Below are 10,765 nucleotides of genomic sequence, written 5' to 3' on the forward strand. Positions count from 1 at the left end.
TGTCACCTTCAGTGAAAAGGAGAAATTAAGGGACCTGGTAAATTCAAGAAACATTTGCTTTTAAAATTATGGTTTATGTGTGTTGTCTCAGCCAGTCCCAGCTTGTTTCAGGATGATTAGTAACTGTGTTATTTTGCAGTGTGTTGGAGTAAGCAAGGATTTTACATTTGCTAGTCAATGCATAGTCAACCTTATTACAGCAAAGAGATTAGCCTCAGACAAACACAGACACACAACTTCTGAGAAAAATTATGCTAGCGCTCTCTTAGGACTTGTACTTCTTGCATTAGAAAGTGAAAGAAAAGAATTCGGGTGTAGAATGCTACTTTTGTAGCTTAATTTTGCAGTTCCTTGCTATAGTCTTTATTCATAGAAGCCATCTCATCAGCAGCCCTAGGGGGACTATTTTCTTGATTAAAGCCTTCTCCAACTGCTGATAGATGAAGATTCAGAGACATCATAAAAGATTATTTCTATTACTTTCAAATCTGGCTCTTCAAAAAAAAAGAGTTGGACAAAAGAATCTGATTACACACTGAGACCATTTTAACATCATAAATCTACAGGCAGAAATGAGTTTCCTCTGTCTCTACTTCAAATATACAAGAACTTGTGTTGCTCCATTATAGGTTGGTAAGAAATTGTGTGAACACAGGTAAAAGCCATGCTGAACCTGAGCTAATAAGCCTCACTGAGCAGAAAATATGTTACATGAGAACTAAGGCTGCACTACACACGTTCACATAGCTTCCGTACAGTTTTATCATGTATATTTGATCTTCAGTCTTTTGGGACTCTCTCTTTCCCAATGCTTTTGCTGAGGAAAGACAAGGGGGGACTGTGCCATCCGAAGGGGGATGTGGTATAAATACCACTGGAGCAGGCGGCCTGTTCAACAAAGGCATTTAGTGCCTGAGTGTTGCAAACCCAGGTCTCCTCTTTCAGGGTGCCAGATGGCTTCTGCTCAAGCATTGTGGTACTTCTGAAGCAGGTACGGGTCTGGAATAAATGTGAGTGGAGTCTGATAATGTCTGTCCTTTTGTAGTGACATAAACACCCCCAGAAGCATCTGTCTGGTCTTAAAGAGAGACTTGAGTAGCCTCAGGTTTTCTTTACACTGTCTCAGCTGTGCAGCATACCTAAAGTCTACACAGCACAACACAGAGTTGGGGGTGAGGGGTGGAAAACCAGAATACCAAATTCTGCATGATATCTGCTGGGCAGGCAGAGGATCTGGATAAACTGGCTTCCATTTAATTTGCATTGCTTCAAATCTATTTCTACATCTGCATTCGCTCCCTTAATGTCTCCTCACACTGAGTTCCCATCCAGAAGTTCAAGGAGCTTTATCTGGATGTTAAACAGTCTGGGAAATCATTGCAAAAAGAATTTGCAAAAGTAATCAGGCAAATGTTTAGAAAAAATGACTCTGCTTATACCTTCTTTTGTTCAAGCAAATGATTTTGCTGTCAGATATTTTCAAACAGAAAAGCTGAAGTACAGGCTGGTAGTCATTAACAGTGTGCAGAATATGAGTTCCAAAACAGGAACCTGGATCTAAGCATAGACCCCAGCCAGTCAGAATGGAAGTGCACTGTATGACCTATTTCTCCCACCTCACATAATCAAAACAACTCAAACTTCTCTTTTTGAATACATGACAGTCACAACACACTAATTGCAACTAATCTGCAGGCCAAGAATTATTCAGAACAATTACACAGTAGAGTTTCCAAAATCCATGTATTTGAGAAAGTTCCCACTTGTAGATTTTAACCTGGAAAAGTACAGATGCTAAAAAATATATAGTGCTGTGCAAATAATCTCCTAAGCTTGGAGATTAGTCCGTCCGTCCTTCCTTCCTTCCTTCCTTCCTTCCTTCCTTCCTTCCTTCCTTCTTTCTTTCTGTCTTTCTGTCTTTCTGTCTTTCTGTCTTTCTGTCTTTCTCTTCTCTCTTCTCTTTTCTTTCTTTCTTGTTTTTTGTTTTTTGGGTTTTTTTACAAAAGACAAATAGAAACACTCAATAGAATGTGCTTTCATTAAACATTCAAGAAAGTTGATTCAAATCCTTGCTCTTTCTCACATAGGCTATGGGCTTGATCCCAGGTGCCTTACTTTCTAGGTAAGTAATATATATTATATATTGTGTATTCATTTTCATTTTGACAATAAATCCCACACTATGGACCTGGTAAACATTTTTTTGTGGAAAAATACATTGTCAAAAGTTCCCAGCCAGTTCTAATTGTAAGTTTGTTTCTGGAAAGGGAAAAATTAAAGGGAGGAAATATAACCATATTTGTTGGGCAAATCACATGCTAAATGCATCCTTCTAGTGGAACAAACAGATGTGGAATGACAGGCAGAGTCATCCAAAAAATCAGTCTTTGAGTTGGCAGCAGGAGATTTATGTTCTAGTCCTGGCTCTGTCACTGAGTGATTTGGGCTTACTTTCCAGCTCCTTGCCTTTTTGTATCCCTTATGTGTTTTGCTTATTTAACTTATAAAAACTTCGGCATAACAGCATTCCTTTAAAATCTGTAGCCGTTCTGTGAAACCCTGGACACTCCATGGTAGCAGTACTGCCACATTAGCAATGTCAAGCTGTAGGGACCTTTCTAAACATTTGCCTACATCTGAGTAGGCAAAGATAGGAAGAGTTGCTGCAGCAGTGGGAGTAAGAGCTTCTTAGGAGCAGTTTTTAAGAGCCAGTTCTAGCAAACCAGGCTGAGCTGCTTCCAGCACAGCTCAGCCTCTAGTTGCAAGTGCAACCCTTCTATTCATCTCCATTGTCCAGGGAGTTCTCTGTCTGCCTGCATAAATTCAGAGCTTTGACATGAAAAGGATGGGGCTTTTCTCATCCTCAGGAACTTTTCCAGTTAGGGACTGATACTGTTACTATTTACAAGTGAAAGAACTTCTTCAGTGCCACAGAGGGATACCAGCATAAGCCAAGGTCAATGTGATCAAATCAGCCCCCAGTGCAAAACATCAAACCTTTGAAACACTAGTACTTGACAGGTTGGTTGTTGTTGGTTGTTTTTCCACTCAGCTGTATGGAGTTTAGACATTAGGTCAAATTCTGCTCTCCCAACACTGTGAGTCTGGGAGAGGTGAAGTTAATGTCAAAGACAGCTGACTCTAGCACTGTGCCCACAACATTTATCAATAAATGTGTTGCACATAATGCTAAATGCGTAATTTATTCTCAGTGTTAAAATGACAAGTGGTATCTTTCTAAAACTAGAAATAATTGTTCTTCAGTAATATATTAACAGCTATGCATGTGTTTTATGGAACCTTCTTTTGTGAAAAAAGGGCTGTAAGACTGTGACATCAGGTTTTATTTCTTCCTCTTTTTTCATTTCATTTTTAGCCATTTAGGAGGATTTTTTTTCTATTTTTAGTTGCCTTGACTCATGCTTGAATTTACTAAATTACTCTTCCCAAATGCTCACAGGGAGAGACTTTTGAATTAATGGATAAAGCTAAACTCACTCCCATTCTGCAACTAAATTAGTATATTACATGCAATTATTTATGATTCATCCAAACTGGCTTCCCATGGTCCCATAAATCTTATAGAGTCAGAACATTGTGGCATCATCTCTGCTGATAGTTTTCATCCTTTTGCCAGGCATAATGCTCCTTGAACTGGAGAAAAACTTTTCCTACTCAGCAAGGACCAGTTATACTGCTGGCACCGGCAAATTTAGGGAACTGTGTCCAGCCTGACAGAGGAAAGTAGATATTTCCAGCGGGACTAAGCACCTATGTCCAAAACTGCAGTCTTCTAAATTCCTGCTCATTTGTTGCCACACCCTGGAGGTGCCTAAGCTCCGCAGGCGCCAGCTTTTCACATTAAAATTGCCCAGACTCCTGAAATTCTGCTATGGGCATGACCAGAAATGCCTCTTGTGTCATGGCACCGAGTTAGCTCATGCCCCAGCACCATCAGATCTAATGAACTCAGCTTTCCTGCACCTGCACCCATCTTGCCCAAGGGGTAGAGAGGGTGAACATTCCCAAAACACAGAGAGCTGCTGCTCTGCAAAGTGCAGTGGCAGCAGTTGCTGCTTTCCTCTGCTGTGTTCGAGAGCTCCTTGGTCAGAGCTTTTACCCTAGATGTGGGAAAGCTGGGTTTTACACCCTCCTGCGCCTGAGGAGATCAAAACCCACACCCTCACCACGAGGCCGGGGCTGTTCTGGGTGAAAGTGCTCTCCACCCTGCCCTTTGAAGCTCTTCCACCCTACAGGAGTAAACCACAGCTTTGCAACGGCTGTGGAGAACATGAGTGAGCATGATGCTTTGAGGGGTTATGGCCCTCGTGGGAGAAGGCAAGGGAGGTTTCGGTGCTGTTCCCTCCCCTAAGGAGTTTCTAACACCCTAAGGAGGGTGTTATGTCCTAGGTCAAAAATATAAACGGTCTTTTTGGAGCACATATGGGAAGGGGCTTCCCCAGTGCTGCTCCATGGGATGCCAAGGAGACTGGCAGCAGTGAATTTAACCCAGCGCCTGTGTCACCCCTCCTTGGTCGACACTGCCGCTGGAGCCTCTGAGCACCGCTGCAGCTCCTCCTGGCTGGCTCTCCCAAGGGCCTCGTGAAGGCTGAGTTTCTCAACAACTCCTCTCCCCAGAGAAGCAAAACAACACCACCAGCGAACAATGACCCAGTGCAGCAGTTCAAGCACATACGACATCCATCACACTCCACCTCTCAGCTGCCCTGCAGTCCCACACACCGCTGTAGCTGCAGCCGCCCCGCAGGAGGCCAGCAGGCACCCTGTGCCCCCACGGCAGCCCTGCTGCCAGATGGCAGGGATGCTACTCGTCCTCATTTCCCATGGTCCAGGAGCTCTGCCTTCACAGCTTGCTGAAGCTATTGTCTGTTTGACAAATGGCTTGAGGAAAACAGTGAACTGGGTTTCTTCTTTCAGTGGTTTTGGAGAACAAGTTGCATATTTCTCTGTAATATGCATCTATCTGGGTGACAACCCTGCCAGCCTGGGGCTGCCCACTTCTCTAGCAAACATTGTTTCCCAGGGTAATTTTTGTGAAGTGGTAGCAGCCTCTGGGACCCCAGTTCACACTGAGCTTTTTGTTTCGCCTTGACTGCTGGAAGTCTCCAGTGACTCTCCAGTTTCTAGCAGTGAAGTCATATGCGACACTCAAGTGCCCTTCAGTCTGTGCCCTTTTTCGTGTGATAGTTCGGATTCCTTGGCCCACAAAGTCAAACCACTGCCCCACTTCATAAGCTTGAGTGAGTCCTTTGGCTCGCCAAGTGTTTTGTTCAAAGATTAATTCTTGATCTTCAGCGCTCTTCTTTGACTTCCCTAGCCACGTTTCCAGTGGAAGTAAAACTTGCAACATCAGTCTGTCTGCATATCTGTGCCATCCACAGTGCATTTTGTCTCCTTTGTCTGATGTCAAGCAAACCTGACAGGGGGATACAGGTTTGACAGGAGAGATGGGGCCTGAGCATTCGCAAGTTCTCCTCAACAGGTATTGCCAGCTGGTTTCTGTAGTGAAATATGTATATATGTGATGCATGATACATATATATCATTGCCAAAATGCTCTTCAGAAGCAGGTAGGAGGTATACAAAGATAACAGAAAATTTCATTAAAACTAGTCAACGGTCAGACAGAAACAGGTAGGAAAGCAGCCTTCACTACTGTCCATATTCAGAGAATTAATTATTGCAGGGCTAGCGACAGAACTGGGGTTAGTGTTTAAGAGAGCAAGCACTGCACGAACAGGTTTATGAATGCATCCTGTGCAGCTTACCAGGCGAGGACAAGGGCTGGACCTGGCTGGAGGCAGTTGTTTATAGCTACCTCAGGAGCGGTTAGGGGTATATTACTAATGCTAGGGATCCATACCCACCCCATAAATAACTATGTAACATTGTTTGTGGAATTCATTTTGATCTGGTCGTTTATAAGGGATATGTTCATCTAATTTTAACCCTTTTCACTATGAAGCAACTTCAAGGTTGTCCCTCCAACTTTGGTATTGTCTGAGTACGACAGTCATACATGTTTTGTTTTTCCTGTGGTTTGCAGTATTCATGACTTTTTTCTGTTATAGAAGCTGACTGCACTATAATCACTTCCAAATACTCCCCCTGACAAGGATAAACCAGCCTATGCTGAGCTCTGGGCTGCTATGGCCAGACCGCTGCCAACATCAAAGCCTGTTTAAAAGTAGCTGGGGGATCTCAGCGCTGCTCTGCAGATACGGATATTTAACATTTCGTTACAAAAGTTTTATGCTAGCCTCCTCTATGTGACTGAACTGAAACCTTTTCAATGTTCTTAATGCTGCAGAATCAACTATTGTTGAAATAAGGTTATCCTCTGTATATCTTCTCCTGGGCTGGCAGGTGCTGCTGGCATGTACAATGAATTACTGTTTAACCCTCTTCTAGCAACCCCTTCTAGAGCATTTCAGCTCTGGCAGGGCTTCTAGCAGCTCCAGCAGTCTACGGCTCCTCTTTGTTTTACTCCTAGTGCCCTACGGGTTGAGTAACAACTCAGAGCTGAGGATCATGACCAGTCTGTTTCTAGATGGTCAGCCCTGCAGAGCACTGTCCTTGCAGGACCCCATCAGGTGGAGAGGATGGCCTGGAAAAGCCCAGGCCTGCTCAATGCCATGGCTGGCAGGGATCATGAAGCTGTCGCAACTGTGCTCCTTTATATACTACTCAGCTGTACTTTTGCTATTTTCATGCACTAAACACCTGCACTTCTCAAGCTAGAGAGCCTTGTTGACACTTACAGACAGTAACAAAAGCACTGAATGGCTTTTTCAGTTGAAAGAGAATCTCCCTGGTCATACATCAGCAAAGAAAGTTCAGAAGATCCCATTGTTTTCATGTGTTTTTACAGCCTGGGAAATATTTTTTTGAATCATATCCTGGGCTGCATAGAAAGAAGCATGAACAGCAGTTCAAGGGAGGGGATTCTGCCGCTCTGCTCTGCTCTCGTGAGATCCCACCTGGAGTACTGCATCCAGCTCTGGGGTCCCCAGCACAAGAAAGACACGGACCTGTTAGAGGAGGTCCAGAGGAGGCCCACGAAAATGATCAGAGGTTTGGAACACCTCTCCTATGAAGAAAGGCTGAGAGAGTTGGGGTTGTTCAGCCTGGAGAAGAGAAGGCTCCAGGGAAACCTTATTGTGGCCTTTCAATACTTAAAGGGGGCTTATAAGAAAGATGGAGAGAGACTTTTTACCAAGGCCTGTAGTGACAGGACAAGGGGCAACAGTTTAAAGCTGAAAGATTAGATTGAACATAAGGAAGACATTTTATCTGGTGAGGGTGGTGAGACATTGGAACAGGTTGCCCAGAGAAGCTGTGGATGCCCCATCCCTGGAAGTGTTCAAGGTCAGGTTGGATGGGGCTTTGAGCAACCTGATCTAGTGAAAGATGTCCCTGCCCATGGCTGGTTGGAACTAAATGATCTTTAAAGGTCCCTTCCAATCCAAACCATTCTGCGATTCTATGTTTCTATTATTCTATGAAGAAAATGAGCTAGCTGCTCTGACGGGAAAGTAGTACCTTGTAAGGCTTTAAACTAAGTTTGTTGTTATTCTATTTGTTTGATATTTAGCATCTCTTGTAAGACTGACTCACATCCTAGCTTTGGTAGTGACTGATTAAAATAACTGCCTCCTTTCTTCCAGCAAGATTACAGACCAACTGATTTCAGTAACGTCCTTCATGACATCACACCTTGGGAGGTGAAATTTGATGAAGTTCAACACAAAACTATAAATAAAATGGAAACACTGATAGATAGTTTAAAATTACATCCGGAAGCTTTGCGAAGAGCTAACCAGAAGGACTGCTTGAATAATGTTAGATCATACAGTAATGAAATATCTTGTCCCTTTAATTTTAGGAAACACTGTATCTGCATGAGAAAGAACACATTTGCAATGGCATTTGAAAAACGCAAAATTTCAGCTAAGGAAAGATCATTGTAGTTTCCAAAATAATCCCATTTTCATGAAATTTCCATCAGAAAGGACTATATTCAGTCCTTTAAACAACAGTTGTTTTCCCTTCAGCACACTTTAGAACATGCTATCACTCCATGTGGCAGCAGATACTTTGAGGCAAGATCTTAGGCAAGCATAAATCAACAAGCCTATACCAAAACCAGCAGAGGTGAGATGGTTTAAATCAATTTAGAATATGGTCTATCAGTTGTATAGAAGTGCTCTTTGTAAAAGATAAAGTGACAAAAATGTGGCTTTCTTTAATGAATTAATTAATCTGTGCTAACTACTAATGGAGGCAAAAGGATCTTCAGACACAGGAAAAAATATACAGCAGCTTTAGAATATGATGAAAGTTTTACACAACAACCTCTCCTGGTAGGACTGATTTTTGACGTTTTCAGGTACAGCAGACTTAGACCTTGCATACATGTTGCACATGCAGGAATATACATGAAGCATTTTGTGACTGTTTTCATGGGAGATATATTTCCAGCAGAAGAGTGAATTTGTGTTTTATCCTGCAAGAATTCACAAATATTTTTAAAAGGAAGGTCTATTTAAGTGTCATTTTTGATCCCCGCTCCTTTCCCAGGGGCACATAAAGGCTAGCCCCAGGAAAGCACTGGCTACCAGCTTAGGTCCAGGAGTGAAATCTTTACCACCATTTATCTTCGGAGGAGAGCCAGGTACTTCTGAATGAGATCCAAAACAGCCAGCATGCTAAGCTTGGACGTGCCTAAAATCAGTACACTCAGCAGGCAGCTGCTGAAACCTACTTATTAGGGAGCGCTAAGGGCAGGGGAGGGTCTGAAACCCGCGGCTGGCACAGAGCTGCAGGTAGCCATCTCTGCCCGCTGCTGCGGCCCAGCCTGCAAACAGCCCTTGAGAAAGCCAAGAGGCAAAACTCCTTCAAAGAACCAAGCAGCTCTCCTTGTAACTGCGTTTAAGAAACAACTGCTCACCACATGGGGGGTTTTTTTGTTGTTTTGGTTTTTTTTTCCCCAAATATACAATCCCAATGGTAAGAGAATGGAACTAATTTACCTTCTTAGCCTAAGGGGTTCAAAGCCACTGCCCTCAGAAGAGCAGCCCACATATCAGCCTGTGGGATAGGAATAAAACTTTCCACCCACCTGCCCCGCTGAAACTGAGCCGCAACACAGCAAAAAATTCAAGAGTCACTGGCTTAGAGCTGCTCGTTCCTGTCAAGACCGGGACAGCTCTGGGCATGTACAGAGAAAGCCTGTGCTCTGCATGTGCAGAGGTACAGCCCCAGGGGCCTGAGAGATGGTAAAATTAAAAGTGGTGTCTAAAGGGGGGAAGTTCACCGGGGATTTTGCTGCTGGAGAGATCACAGCCCTGTGCTTTCATGCTTGTGCTGGACCGTGCTTCCACACTTCTCACCCGTAGCGCCAGCACTTGAGCTCTGAGATGCACAGCCTTTCACTGTGGTACGATGTTAGCAGAAAGCATCTGCTAACTCCGCTCTTTGCCCCTCTGTCCAGTCTTTGCCTTTATGACCTCTTACAACCTGCCTTTGAGAAAGGGATCCCCCCTTACTATCTCTCTTCTACCTCTCTTCTATAGGTGATACTATAATGCGAATAATAAAATGAAATGCAGACCCTGCTTGTGCTGCTGAGGTCAGTGAAGCTGAATCTATTTACAGCAGCTAAGAAACTGCACAAATGTATTTGTTTTCCTTCTTTGCTTGAGAAATCTGAACCCTTCATTTTCTGTTGCATGAAAAGACACCGCATAATGATTATTTTGGTGGATCATTTCCCATCCGCTCTGGGTTGTCCTTTTTTCTTTCTGAGTTTATACTGAAGCCTGGACAAAATCTTTTTAAAATGCTATATTTGCCTGTGAGCTGCATCTTGACAAAAAGAAGGAAAAAAGCACTACGACTTTTTATTTAAGAAAAAAAGTTCTCAGGTATGTCTTGGAGAGGAGTAGGAAACAGATTCCAGGACCATCATAGCGGCGTGTCTGTGTAAACTTGTACAGGATATTTCATCAGAATTTGATAGCTTTTTATTTTTAACCTGTTATCTAAATGAAACTACAGTAAGCCTGAGATGGTGGAAAACTTTTTTGGATGTTTGAATTCCTTGGAAACAGAGGCACGTAGGTTGAAATAAATCAGTTTCTAGCTTTGGTTCGTGTACCTGAAAGGCTATATTACTTCTACTGCACACAGTATATTAGAGGCCTAATTAGTCACTGCCCAGTACAGTGATTCACAAATCTATCCTTGCTTTGAGAGTACTTAAGTGTGTACTTCTACGAACCTAAATAAATTCTTCCGCATTTTTCAAGCAAGTGGCCATATTTTCAAGAAAAGTGATGTGGTAAGATCTCATACCCAATTTACACTACTTTAGAACAGCTATAAATCATAGCACAGTAAAATATCAGACCCAGCAACTCAGAGGTCTGAACAGCTTGCCCTATTTACCTAGACTGGGTGATAATGTTGACATTTTAATTGCTCCTTAAGTTTGTCTCAGCTGATACCTCAGTGCTCATTATTTTTGCGGTCACTTATGGCTACTGTGTTTATCCTAGAATCCCAAATCCACCTCCTAACCTGTCCAGGTACCCAAACTGTTAGTTCTCTACTCCCCTGTCTTCCATCCCCAGTCTCTCTTATCAGTCAGGTACTTAATGCATTTGCAATAGCAAAATGTTTGGAGCATACTACAAGTTTAATATGAAGCATTAATAATGTGGGCTCCTAAACTCTTTCATGA

The sequence above is a fragment of the Pygoscelis adeliae genome, unplaced genomic scaffold, assembly GCF_000699105.1.
Source record: "Pygoscelis adeliae isolate BGI_AS28 unplaced genomic scaffold, ASM69910v1 Scaffold54, whole genome shotgun sequence".
Taxonomy (NCBI): domain Eukaryota; kingdom Metazoa; phylum Chordata; class Aves; order Sphenisciformes; family Spheniscidae; genus Pygoscelis; species Pygoscelis adeliae.